The sequence below is a fragment of the Oncorhynchus keta genome, chromosome 29, assembly GCF_023373465.1.
Source record: "Oncorhynchus keta strain PuntledgeMale-10-30-2019 chromosome 29, Oket_V2, whole genome shotgun sequence".
Classification (NCBI taxonomy): domain Eukaryota; kingdom Metazoa; phylum Chordata; class Actinopteri; order Salmoniformes; family Salmonidae; genus Oncorhynchus; species Oncorhynchus keta.
Genome location: NC_068449.1, coordinates 23,266,655 through 23,279,778, shown reverse-complemented (window position 1 = coordinate 23,279,778; position 13,124 = coordinate 23,266,655).

Genomic DNA, 13,124 nt, shown 5'->3' with positions numbered 1-13,124 from the left:
GAAAATGGGTCGTGGATGGGTATTCCAGCATGACAATGACCCAAAACACACGGCCAAGGCAACAAAGGAGTGGCTCAAGAAGAAGCACATTAAGGTCCTGGAGTGGCCTAGCCAGTCTCCAGACCTTAATCCCATAGAAAATATGTGGAGGGAGCTGAAGGTTCGAGTTGCCAAACGTCAGCCTCAAAACCTTAATGACTTGGAGAAAATCTGCAAAGAGGAGTGGGACAAAATCCCACCTGAGATGTGTGCAAACCTGGTGGCCAACTACAAGAAACGTCTGACCTCTGTGATTCCCAACAAGGGTTTTGCGACCAAGTACAAAGTCATGTTTTGCAGAGGGGTCAAATAATTATTTCCCTCATTAAAATGCAAATCAATTTATAACATTTTTAACATCTGGATTTTTGTTGTTGTTATTCTGTCTCTCACTGTTCAAATAAACCACCATTAAAATTATAGACTGATCATTTCTTTATCAGTGGGCAAACGTACAAAGTCAGCAGGGGATCAAATACTTTTTTTCTCTCACCGTACACACATCTACAGTGTTTATTATGGTATTTATGTGTACCGGCCATATAAACCAGGGACGGGAAACTCCAGTCCTCGGGGGCCTGATTGGTGTCACACTTTTGCCCCAGTTAACAGACCTGACTCCAATAATCAACTAATCATGATCTTTCATTTAGAATGCAATTACTTTAAATCAGCTGTGTTTGCTAAGGATGGGGATAAAATATGTGACACAGCTCCGGCAGCAGGCTTCTACAGCAGGCTATGTGTGTGCTGAGGAGTAGGAGATGAGTGGAGAGGAACCAGTGGGGGGTTCTGATCAGCAGTCTGGGGCTCCCCTGCTGAGGGCCTCTGGAATTAGACCTAAACCCTGCCCTGCCAGATGGCACCAGCACCACATCAGCCCCACCACCACCCACCTTAGACGTCAGGGCCAGGCGGAGCCCTGCACCCCCTGGCCTGCACTGGGCCCTGAGGACCAGACACCAGGGAGATGGGACCCCTGGGGGAGCTGAGGGTATGGTTCCCTTCACCACAGGGAGGTAATGCTGATAATAAATAATGTTGATTTTGATGATATTGAATTTGGAATATACATTCCCCCCCACCCCCACCCCAATAGCTGTGGCCTTTAGCCCTGGCCCTGGAACTGTCCTACACTGCTAGCTTACAACACTCCTACTGTACTTGTAAACAAAATGAGGGACATCTGTGACAGCAGGAGAAGCCTGAGGTGGACTCTTTAAAGATTCTGATAGTGGCTGGCCAGTATAGTGGCCAGTCAGCAGGACTAGAGAGTGGTGTAGTAATATGATGTGGAAATGGGGCTCATGGTGAGTTGTTTTGATCTATCTGTCTGGGTAATATGTCTGGAGGCAACACTTCAGGGGTGGAGTTTGTTGTAAGTTTGTGTGTTTGAACATGCTGGCTCAGGTGTGTATATTGCGTGCCCTCTGCACATACCTGCTTGGAAGTAACTCAAGACAATAATGCACCCCTTTTCTATGTGTTAGTCTGGGTTTCTCATTTTTACTTTAACCAAAGAGTTCAATAATAAATGATTCAACTGGTGTTAAATCAGACTAATTGCACTGGATGTATTATTAAGGGGAAATATGAAATATTAAGACTTCAAAATGATGAGTGGTTCATATGTATACATTTGAAGAGTCATCCCTGGCAAGCAGACAATGCTAAAATATCCACAACAATGGTAGTATTTCCCCACCTGGATCAGTTATCCACAGCCTCTCCGGCAATGTTACTTAGGAAATCTTCTCCGAATTACTAGTAAGCAGATTACATGAGAGAAGTGTACAAACAAATAAAAGATTACAGGCTGTGAACATGTTCAGTCTAATGCCCTTTCAACAAGCTGTGCTCCACACAATGCCTTTCTCTCCCTGAGCTAAATGTGAATTTCTCCCTAAATATTCACCCCTGCTGACCAGCCATGTCTTCCTCCAGGAACTATGAGCAGTGACTCAGCAGCACCTCTGTAATGACAGTGTTCCATGCCACTGGCCTGTCTCCTCAACTGGTACTAGCTAGGCTTTGGAGTTCAAGTGACTACAGGGTTTAGACACTGATATTTTTTTTTAAAGGGAAGAAAGAGAATCTGGCTGTTGTTCTTGAAAAGCTGTGTTTATCCAGGATTAGAGACACCAACATGTTAATAATTGTTTCTCACAGAACTGCAAAGAAGTACTTTCCTGTAATCCCCTAATCAGGCATTACACCTCTGAGCAGAGCCACAACGCAGGCGCATGCTGGCTGTGACGCAGCACACCCACAGTATACAGTAATACACCCGCTTTTCAAAACACACCACACCCACACTGTATAAAACACCCACATTTTCCCTAACTTATCACGTCCACTTTAGACACCCACCACCACACTTCTTGCATCATGTCTTAAACAGTACAACGTGTGAATTTCATATTATGTGCAATATACTGAGAATAGGATTTATGCATCTTGATGAATGGTGTAAAGGTGATTAGACTTACTGAGTACTCATTCCATCGCCCTGCTGCCACACTATTGGTCGCAGGGGTCAGACATGAGTTTTAGACAAGCGTTATTGCCCCACAGTACAGGACGTCCCATAGACATGCTAACATGAAGAGGCCAGAGCGGGGTGGTCTGACTGTAGACTGGCTGTTCTGACAGCCCAGTTCCTGGTCCTCAGAGGTCAGGCCCTCTGCCGTGTACACCAGACTGCTCTGGGACTGGAGGTTATTGCTTTGTTTGACTTGATAGACACTTGATAGTCTGGCCCTAATGTGCCCTCAGACTTTGGTTAATAAACACTATGGTTGCTGTTGTTGATTGTGGTGTGATTTTTAAATGACAGCCATAACATTCAGTGCAGGGGGTAGAGAGATGTCACCTACCAGCCAAAATGCTAAAAAAAACACAAGATTTGTGTGAGCCTCCAACATATTGGTTGGCATCATATTATAGACAGAGGCTAATGTTACGCCTCTTACTGGAGTTGAGGAGGTCACCAAAAATACCCTCAGAATGCCTATTTCCCTCTGTGTTGGGAGCCACAGGGTCAGACATAGGGCAACTTATGAGCAATGAATGCTGGGAGAATAACAGGGCCAAGGCCCATCTCAGTGGGCGAGGTGCAGGACTTCACACCCCTGGCCGGGACCAGGCCAGAGGGCAGATACACATGGCAGGTTAAGGGTAGCAATGCACTGATTAATAGGAAAGTTATTCCACATACAGTTGAAGTCGGAAGTTAACATACACCTTAGCCAAATACATTTAAACTCAGTTTTTCACAATTCCTGACATTTAATCAGAGTAAACATTCACTGTCTTAGGTCAGTTAGGATCACCACTTTATTTTAAGAATGTAAATGTCAGAATAATAGTAGAGAGAATTATTTATTTCAGCTTTTATTTCTTTCATCACATTCCCAATGGGTCAGAAGTTTACATACACTCAATTAGTATTTGGTAGCATTGCCTTTAAATTGTTTAACTTGGGTTAAACGTTTCGGGTAGCCTTCCACAAGCTTCCCACAATAATTTGGGTGAATTTTGGCCAATTCCTCCTAATAGAGCTGGTGTAACTGAGTCAGGTTTGTAGGTCTCCTTGCTCGCACACACTTTTTCAATTCTGCCCACAAATTTTATATAGGATTGAGGTCAGGGCTTTGTGATGGTCACTCCAATACCTTGACCTTGTTGTCCTTAAGCCATTTTGCCACAACTTTGGAAGTATGCTTGGGGTCATTGTCCATTTGGAAGACCCATTTGCGACCAAGCTTTAACTGATGTCTTGAGATGTTGCTTCAATATACCCACATAATTTGATGCTATCTATTTTGTGAAGTGCACCAGTCCCTCCTGCAGCAAAGCACCCCGACAACATGATGCTGCCACCCCCGTGCTTCAAGATTGTGATGGTGTTCTTCAGCTTGCAAGCATCCCCATTTTTCCTCCAAACATAATGATGGTCATTTTGGCCAAACAGTTCTATTTTTGTTTCATCAAACCAGAGGACATTTCTCCAAAAAGTACGATCTTTGTTCCCATGTGCAGTTTCAAACTGTAGTCTGGCTTTTTTATGGTGGTTTTGGAGCAGTGGCTTCTTCCTTGCTGAGCGGCCTTTCAGGTTATGTCGATATAGGACTCGTTTTACTGTGGATATAGATACTTTTGTACCTGTTTCCTCCAGCATCTTCACAAGGTCCTTTGCTGTTGTTCTGGGATTGATTTGCACTTTTCGCACCAAAGTATGTTCATCTCTAGGAGACAGAACACGTCTCCTTCATGATCGTTATGACGGCTGCGTGGTCCCATGGTGTTTATACTTGCATACAATTGTTTGTCCAGATGAACGTGGTACCTTCAATCGTTTGGAAATTGCTCCCAATGATGAGCCAGACTTGTGAAGGTCTACAAACATTTTTCTGAGGTCTTGGCTGATTTCATTTGATTTTCTCATGATGTCAAGCAAAGATGCACTGAGTTTGAAGGTAGGCCTTGAAATACATCCACGGGTACACCTCCAATTGACTCAAATGATGTCAATTAGCATATCAGAAGCTTCTAAAACCATGACATAGTTTTCTGGAATTTTCCAAGCTGTTTAAAGGCACAGTCAATTTAGTGTATGTAAACTTCTGACCCACTGGAATTGTGATACATTGAAATATAAGTGAAATAATCTGTCTGTAAACTATTGTTGGGAAAATGACTTGTGTCATGCACAAAGTAGACGTCCTAGCCGACTTTCCAAAACTATAGTTTGTTAACAAAAAAATTGTGGAGTAGTTGAAAACGTGTTTTAATGACTCCAACCGAAGTATTTAAACTTCCAACTTCAACTGTAGCTATAATATATAATAAAATGAGTTGGACAGAAGGCAGTTGTTGGTAAAATGAATTATTAACTGAGCTGAGAGAGTATCTTTGTTTGGACATATACAGGACATCCTTTGTACACAGTTGCTCTACATCTCAGTACAGAAGAGGCCACGAGGGCTGATGGGATATTGTTCAGGATGTTTTAGCATGTCAACAGCTTGGTCATATTAACATATGTCAATAGCAGCAGGTGTTTGTCTCTGTGTTCTGTTTGACGTGTTTCGTTTAAGTGCTTGTTTGTAAAGATGCATTTCATGAAACATGCGCACAATAAAGTAGGGCTGCGCCGTTCCAAGCCCACCCATCCTGCCATCTATTGTTTCATTATTTCACTTTGCTTTTTTACTGTCCTTTTGTTTTCTCTTGCTAGCGACCATTGTAGCTGTTTCAATGATCACGTTTATTGTTTGTTCTCCCTCACCCCCCCCCCTCTCTCTCTCTCCTTGCAGGGACTGGCTGGAGAGTGTGATGAGTTGATCGGCAGGGATTAACCTGGGGAATTTAATTAGTGGAGCTGTCGTCCCTGCCCTTAACAGTTCAATTCCCCTCTCTCTCCCTGCCTGCCTGGCAGGCTAGCTGGGGCCTGGCGCCGTGGGGAGGGCAGGCAGGCAGAGGCAGGACACACATTTCACAAACAGATCAGTCCACCAGCCCTGAGTGGCCCTGATGGAGGGATGGGATGGGGAGATCCAGGTGGTGTTTTTCCTGTTGTAGAGGATGAGCGGTTGACTGGCCGTGTGCCTGGACTCTCAGTGACCGGTAGCCTGGTCACAACCATCCCCAGTTGTTGAAAGTGGGCAGTAGAGGAGGAGGAGGGGGGTTTAGACAGTGTGCGCTTGGGGTAATCGTTACTCAATCTGAAGCCTGTGCTGTTGCATTGTAATCCTGATGCTAAACTTCCCATTAACCCATCTGGGACCCCCAACCCCACACCCCCTGCAAGACAAACACACACTCGCCAGGGTTGTGGTGGTTGTGTGCTAGAAGTGTGCCTGGCTGTCCCCAGATCACCTGCTGGGGAGCATGTCCAGCCAGATCACATTAAAGACCTGCTAAAGGAATGTCCCCAACTCCCCAGCACTGCCCTGCCCAGTCCCCTGACCTACTGGCCACTGGTGATCCCCTGTTAATATTCCACACACACACACATCTGTCTCTGGGGACTGCCCCCCTATGGGGCTGCTGATAATTCAAGTCAAACATGATGTCTCGCTTGTTTGTCACACTTAGTGTTTCATTCGGTCAGGGTGGGCAGGGTCAATGTCCTAACCTTGTAAGATATCAATGGCACACTGTGTTTATAGGACAATCAACTCAGTTTGAACGAGTTCATTTAAACAACATTCGACAGAGATAAAGTGAATGAATTTATGGACTCCTATTTGGTTGCGTTTCGGGGGTGCACTAGATAGATTTGATGATGTTCAGGTATAAATGAGGGAAGGGAGGTGCAACAGTATGCTTCTTGTTTACTCCGTCTGCCTCCTAACCCCCCCCCCAGTGCTTCTTCTCCTCCTGCTCCCTTCTCCCCAGTGTGCCCCCCATCCCCCACTGGGCCTGCGCTGTGTCAGTGTGCCACTAATTAAGGACTCTTAAAGCTATGTCCTACACTCATTTGTAAACTGTAGCATCCTTACTGTCCAGGGAGGAGGAGGAGGAGGAGGAGGAGGGGGGCCCCAAACTCAACAGCTGATTCAATTTGAGGACCTGCTGTCACCTGTGACAAACACTTCTGTTGGGGTCCATAAGGTCATGAAGAACAACTATTGCGTTAAAATATGTATTTATTTGACATTGTTTTTTCATTTTGTTATTGTGGTCTTCTTCCATCCAGATTAGTAGCATGTATTATCATTTGTGTTTCTAATGAAAAAAACTGCTCCTTCCAAAGAAAATACTGGACCAATGCTGGAGCTTGTTGAGGGCTTGTTCGTTTTATTTCCTTGTGCTGTTATCTTTTGTTCAGTAGTCACTGCCTATTCAAATTGACTAAGGCAGCGTTAATCAGAGTTGCATTTGGTTGTTGCCCGATTCATGTGGGAACTGTTCGTCAGATCTTTTAGGTGTTGCCATTGTTGTCGCTATTGTTCTGGTTGTTAAAATCCAACACTCCTCCTCCCTCTCCCCCAACGTTCAGCTGCCCCTCCACTTGCCGCTTTGTTTCATCCTTTTTAATGGAAACTAAGAACTAAACAAATGGGTGTGTTGTTGTTTATGAAAGTAGGCCAAACAACTGCTGACAAACAAGAGGGGTAGTTGTAGGTCAGTACGGCACAAGCCATGCGTTACTGTGTCAGAGAGGGCAGGCTGTCGTCGGTCGGCCACAATAGACAATAACATGAGCGACATGCACGCTCCCCCTCTGAGAGGATGTAGACTGGGCACATACACGTCATCAACAGAATTATTACCAACAAGTCAACATAACTCAGAATACGAGGGATCACAACCACAGATAATCCACAAATATACCAACAACAAAAAACTCCTGGGCTGGATACTTTGGATTATATTGTGGCAAATAGAATGGAAATATAAAGTGCAATTGAAATTAGAAACACTCACGTTAAGGTGACAGTTAAATCAGACTGTGATACCAATTCTTGGTTTACAGTCTGAAACAAAGCACTGCAAGAAAACCTAGTTTACTTAGAAAGCCAGAGCGTTGAATAAAATGTCGACTTAATGTTAAGGTCTATCGGTGCGGTTGCCACCTTCAGTGGGTGGAAATATGAGACCACAGGAAAGTATTATTTACCCCGACTTGTTCGTGCACCGGTACTGCCGTTGATATTTCTATCGCCTGGTACATGAGCAAAACCATTGTAAACGACACCTGCAAGACGGTTAGTATGCATGCATCACGTGCCTTAGGTCTGCAACAATCTTGATTGCCACACAGAGACCCACGTTGTGATGTCTGTTTGATAATACTTTCCTGTGGATATTTTGACTCAAATTTCGACCGACTGAAGGACCAGCCCCGCAGACAATTGGCAGAGTAAGTTCAAATGTATATTTTATTCAACATTCGTGACAGACAAAGGACGTTTAGGTCTCTATGCCTACACAACGGAAGGCGTCGCCCCAATTGATACTAAGGGGACAGCTACACTAACTGCTTCTACTCACCCAACGTACACAGATCTTGTTGATAATTGGCATGTTCCAGGACTCCGTGTCTGAGTTGTTTGACACTTTGTTTCATTTTTCAGTTGACCTGGAGGTTAGGATCTTCATCATCACAACCAAGAGGGACTTGACCTCCGTGACTCCTAGATGCTTCTGAAACTACCCCAATAACCTGTCGCAGATTGTTCGCTCCACTCACCAAGGAGTTAATCAATCAAAGACCCACACAAGCACTTCAATTCATCTGTTTTATTCATCTGTGAAACAACAATCTTTTCCTATGAGTGAATAAGGCATTATTCCTACTGTCCAGAAGCAGCAGCCCATGGTTGAAGTAAGTACAGGTGTGACTAATTACCTTGTTATTACAGGAAGCAATCTCATTGGTTAATTGAATGTATTCTACCTGTATTTAAACCCCCCTGTTTTTGTGTTTTAGGTGACCACCCACAGGAAGTCATGATGTCTGGCATGGTGGACCCGTTGTGCAGCTATGCTTGTTGAGAGCAAATGGATTTTGTGTTGAAAGTTTATAATGGAGAAAACGGCACCTGCCTGCTGGACTTCCTGTGCCCCTTTTTATTTCATGTTGGTTTTGTATTTGTGATTTCAATTAGCTGGGATTTTAAAGTGAAATAATGGAAATGGAGTAACTGATAAGTGGAGGCAAAGTATGGATAACTCAATGAATTGATGGTTAACATTTGAAATGTTTAATGGAGAAAGCCATGCCTTAAAAATACATTTTTAAAGCTGGTCCACTGTTGTCTGTCTCTAGCCTACTTCACGCTGCCTGCTCAACCTAGATCCTAAGAACCTCTCACTTTTTCACCTCGTGACAGACACAGAGACTCCATCCTTTGGTAAAAACCTCTGGGGGATCAGCCATCAGCAGGCTATAGAGGCCCAGTTCAGACAGGTCTTGAATCAGGGGCTGAATACCCCAGGCTACAGAAGGAGGGGATTGGACTGAAAACTGTTTCAACTAGGGGGTGCTGGAGGACTGTGGGAGGGTTCCCAAATGTATAGAATGCCTACCGTATTTATTGAACTTCATTCAGCATGTATGGCACCTCATACTGACACTGTATCAGTAAAGGGATTACGAAAGTTGCCTACTACTCTATACTATAATAGATAGCAATCAGTATTGAAAATACAATAATAAAACCCAATACCCTATAACTGCACTATTAAACAGAAATAATGGACAGCCGTGTGTATGTCAACAGCAGTGGAGACTGACCTGTTATGAGTGGGCAACGCTAGAGCCCACAATACATTTCTTTATAGACCTCATTTAATCATAATGGATACAATTGTTTTTAAACACCCCCAGTCCCCTCCCTTTCCCCTATGCCCCCCTCCTCTCTTCCTACCCCCCCACCCCACCCCATCCATGGCATAATACCTCGGGTGACACACACACACAACAGATGCCCCCTGACGCTCACACACACAAGCGGGCACGTGATTCAGGAGCCTGCGGCCACAGGCCCACCAGCCTCATGGCATTGTGTTCCCCCTGGGCAGGCAGGCTGCCCCCGGCCTGCCTAAATACCCTTTTGTCTGGGGTGGGATAATAACTGGTGGCCAAGCCGCTGGTATGGCACATGTGCGGCTTCTCAGCCCTAATTTTTGGCCCAAACAGGTGGGTAGGGGAGGGGAGGGCTGAGAGGGGGGAGATAGCGAGAGGGGAGGGAAGAGGCTGCATCTGTCCCTATAACCAACGACTCCCTTGCCTCACCCAGCCCAGCCCCAGCTACCACCCCATAAGGTCTCACGAGAGAGGGAGGCAAACCAGAGACAAACAGGTGGAGGGGAATGGGGGGATTAGAAGAGGTAGATGGAAGACATTGGAAAACTGTCAAATAGGCCTTGTAAGTAAGATTTCACTATTCTTGTAAGATTTCACTTGAATCAGACCAGTACCCCTAAGCCATATTAAATGCTTGGCCTTCAGTAAGTGCTGCCCTGTTGTCTTGTCTGGGCTCAGTGGCCTGTCATACTGGCTCATAGACCCCGAGAACATGAGACAGATACTATACATGACATGTCAATGTGTTTGTTGGCTCCACTTCCAAGCCAAAACACTGGCGTATTTATGCAGTGGGAATAGAGTCGGCTGGAACGGAGAACTAATTGACAAAACAAAAGCCAAAAAGGGCAGGAGTTTGAGCTGATGAGGAACACATATAATTTATATGTTGTAAAGTGGAATGGGACTCAGCTTTTTGGATGTTTATTACATTTGTATTTGATTTATTACATATTTATTGTGTTGTTTCTGTGTAATAAAATGCATATACTAATGTGTTTATGTGCCTTTATCAAAAAGACCTCCATCAGTTAGTTATATTAATATCTGTGCCTGGTTTAGCCTACCATAACTACACCTGGCTGAGCCTCTGCAAGCATTATGCTGGTGACTGGTTATGGTCTGCTGTGGTGTGGGTAGGCCCAGTAGGACATTGGGTCTGAATCCAGCAGTAGTGTTGGATGGGCCAAGGAGGGTAAGAGGAGGGCAGAGCAGTAAGATGATTGGGAGCAGAGTGGAGTGGAGCAGGGCAGGCAGACTGGGCTCTCCTCATTCTGTCTAATTCTCTCTTAGCTTAGCAGCATGGAGGACCTGGACCTGCTTGGGTTACAGCTGACAGTATTGTGACAGCTGGAGCAGCTTCTCCTGATCCTGCACTGTAAAATAAAAAAATGAAATTAGTCAAGGTGTCCTGGAGGTGGGGACAGGGTCTGAAGGAAGGGATGTGAGGAACAATGTTGATGGAAGTGGTCTCTCTCTTTGTTTCCTCCATTCTCCTTTGACCTTCTGCTCTTATACTTAGCACTGGTTGCCAAAACGCACTGTTCTATATCCAGCCTCAATAATCTGACCCTATTCATAGGTTGCACATTTCATCACAATAATGTTTTTAACGTTTGTTTTAGGACTAATGCCCAGCTGAGCATTCTACTCAATGCAGTCTCAATGGGCGCTGATGAAGATTTTGTCTAAAGAGCATTACTGTGGTCTCATAGACTAGACATAACATAGACATAACATAGACATAACATAGACATAACATAGTAAATGTAAATCCGGGACACTCAAATTAGGCTGAAAGAACCTAAAGGACAACTTTAGCATTTTAGCCAATTAGCAACTTTGGAACTACTTACTACTTTTTAGCTAATTTGCAACTACTTAGCATAGTAACTAACCCTTCCCGTATCCCCTATCCCTTTAACATAACTCCTAACCTTTATCCCCTAGCCTAGCTCACATTAGCCACCTAGCTAACGTTAGCCACAACAAATTGACATTTGTAACATATCATACATTTAGCAAATTGTAATATATTGTACAAAATTCGCAACAAAATGGATGGTGGACATCCGCAAATTAATACATACCATATGAAATATAACATATTATACTAATTGGTGTTACGAATTTACATTTACTCTGTAATGTCTACCCCTGAGTCCAGGTTGCAAAGAAGGAGTAATTAGTAGGACAAGATTTTGTCATCATTGTGATGTCTCCAGATTGACATTAGATGCAGTATAACTTTAGCCAGCTCGCTAAGATTGAGGGGAGAGCGCCAAAAATTGTGACCAAGTGACAGAGGTGCAACCCATGAATTCTCTCTCAACCATAGTAAACAGTAAAACTGGCCTTGGAACAGTGCTTTGGGTAACGTACCCCCTACACCACGAGAACACAATGCAACCTTGAATGAGGGATCAGATTTCTCCTGCCTTTGATCAAGATAATGAGGTGGTCCCGTGAAGGGCTTAGTCACCTTTTCTCCTAACAATTCAATGCAATCCCAGCATTTGTGGACGTATTATGAAGTAGGCCTACAGAACAAGAAACAGAGTTGAATAACAGTGAGAGGGGCTTGGAGGACAGCAAGTCCTTTCCTTTCCCTTATCATGTGCCCACATTGATAACAATAACCTCTCAATGAATGTGAGATTTTCATCTTGAAGCAAAGAATAAGTGAAAAGGCTCTGATCTGAGTGGAAAAGTGGATAAGTATTGGTGTTCTAGAATTTCAGTGACAAAAGTTATGCTTTCGCTTCCCGTAATAGATATTCAAAGCACGTTGGGTGCATAGTTGTGCGCCATGACTTCAAAAAGGCTTAGACTCTGTCTGGATGACAACTCGAAACAGTTCATTGATGTATAACACTTAATGGGGGGAAAAAAATAATAAAAAGGAGCTGTAGTGCTGCCTGTCGGGGCTGCTCTACATTAACCTCATCCCATTCCCAACTTCTAGTCTCATTACTAACCGTTGTCCATCTAGGGGGGTCTCTCAACTGTAATCTGTTAGTTTCAGCTAATTAATTTCTGGTTCCTTGTACACTTTCACACAAGGGTATCTTGTTTGCTGGAGATTAAGAGCTGCCGAGAGTTCGTTAGAAAGGTGTCGCCTTAATTATCAGAGGCCTCATCGCGTGCACCTGTCTAATTGCCATAATGAGGTGTCTCAGTGGGATCATGTGGGGGAGAGAGAAGTGCCTCGCTCACTGGGACGCGCTTTGGGTGAGAGTGTAGTGGTGACTCATCCAGCATCGAATCATGAATCTGTTTTCTTATGTTTGTTTAGATCAAAGCCTTCATGCGTTGGATATAGTCTGCATCACCATTTTTCTCCAGTTTCCCTGTCGAGTTGATTGATGGATGATGCTTAGGTAGGCCTGTACACTTTTATACTGGCCTAAGTGACGTTTCACTCAAATCTTTCACAAATTTGGCTATAGATTTCTAGGATTAGAGAACATATGTGGAGGATAATATGAATTTCACATGACCTTTCCAAACACAGCTGATGTCTACATATAAATCATATGGCTTGTGGCCACACCAACGACCATTAGGGTTGTCACTTCTGGGAATATTTGTTGATCAGGCGATTATCATTTCGCATTCCACCTCATTTCGAGCACTTTTAGTCCCCATCAAGCCGCTGAGTGTAGGACATTAGATACATGTAATCCACCATAAAAGTATTTCCATTTGACTCTTAAGGAGATTTTTTATTTATGGTTTGTTAGTCAATGGGGGGTTGATAGGAAAC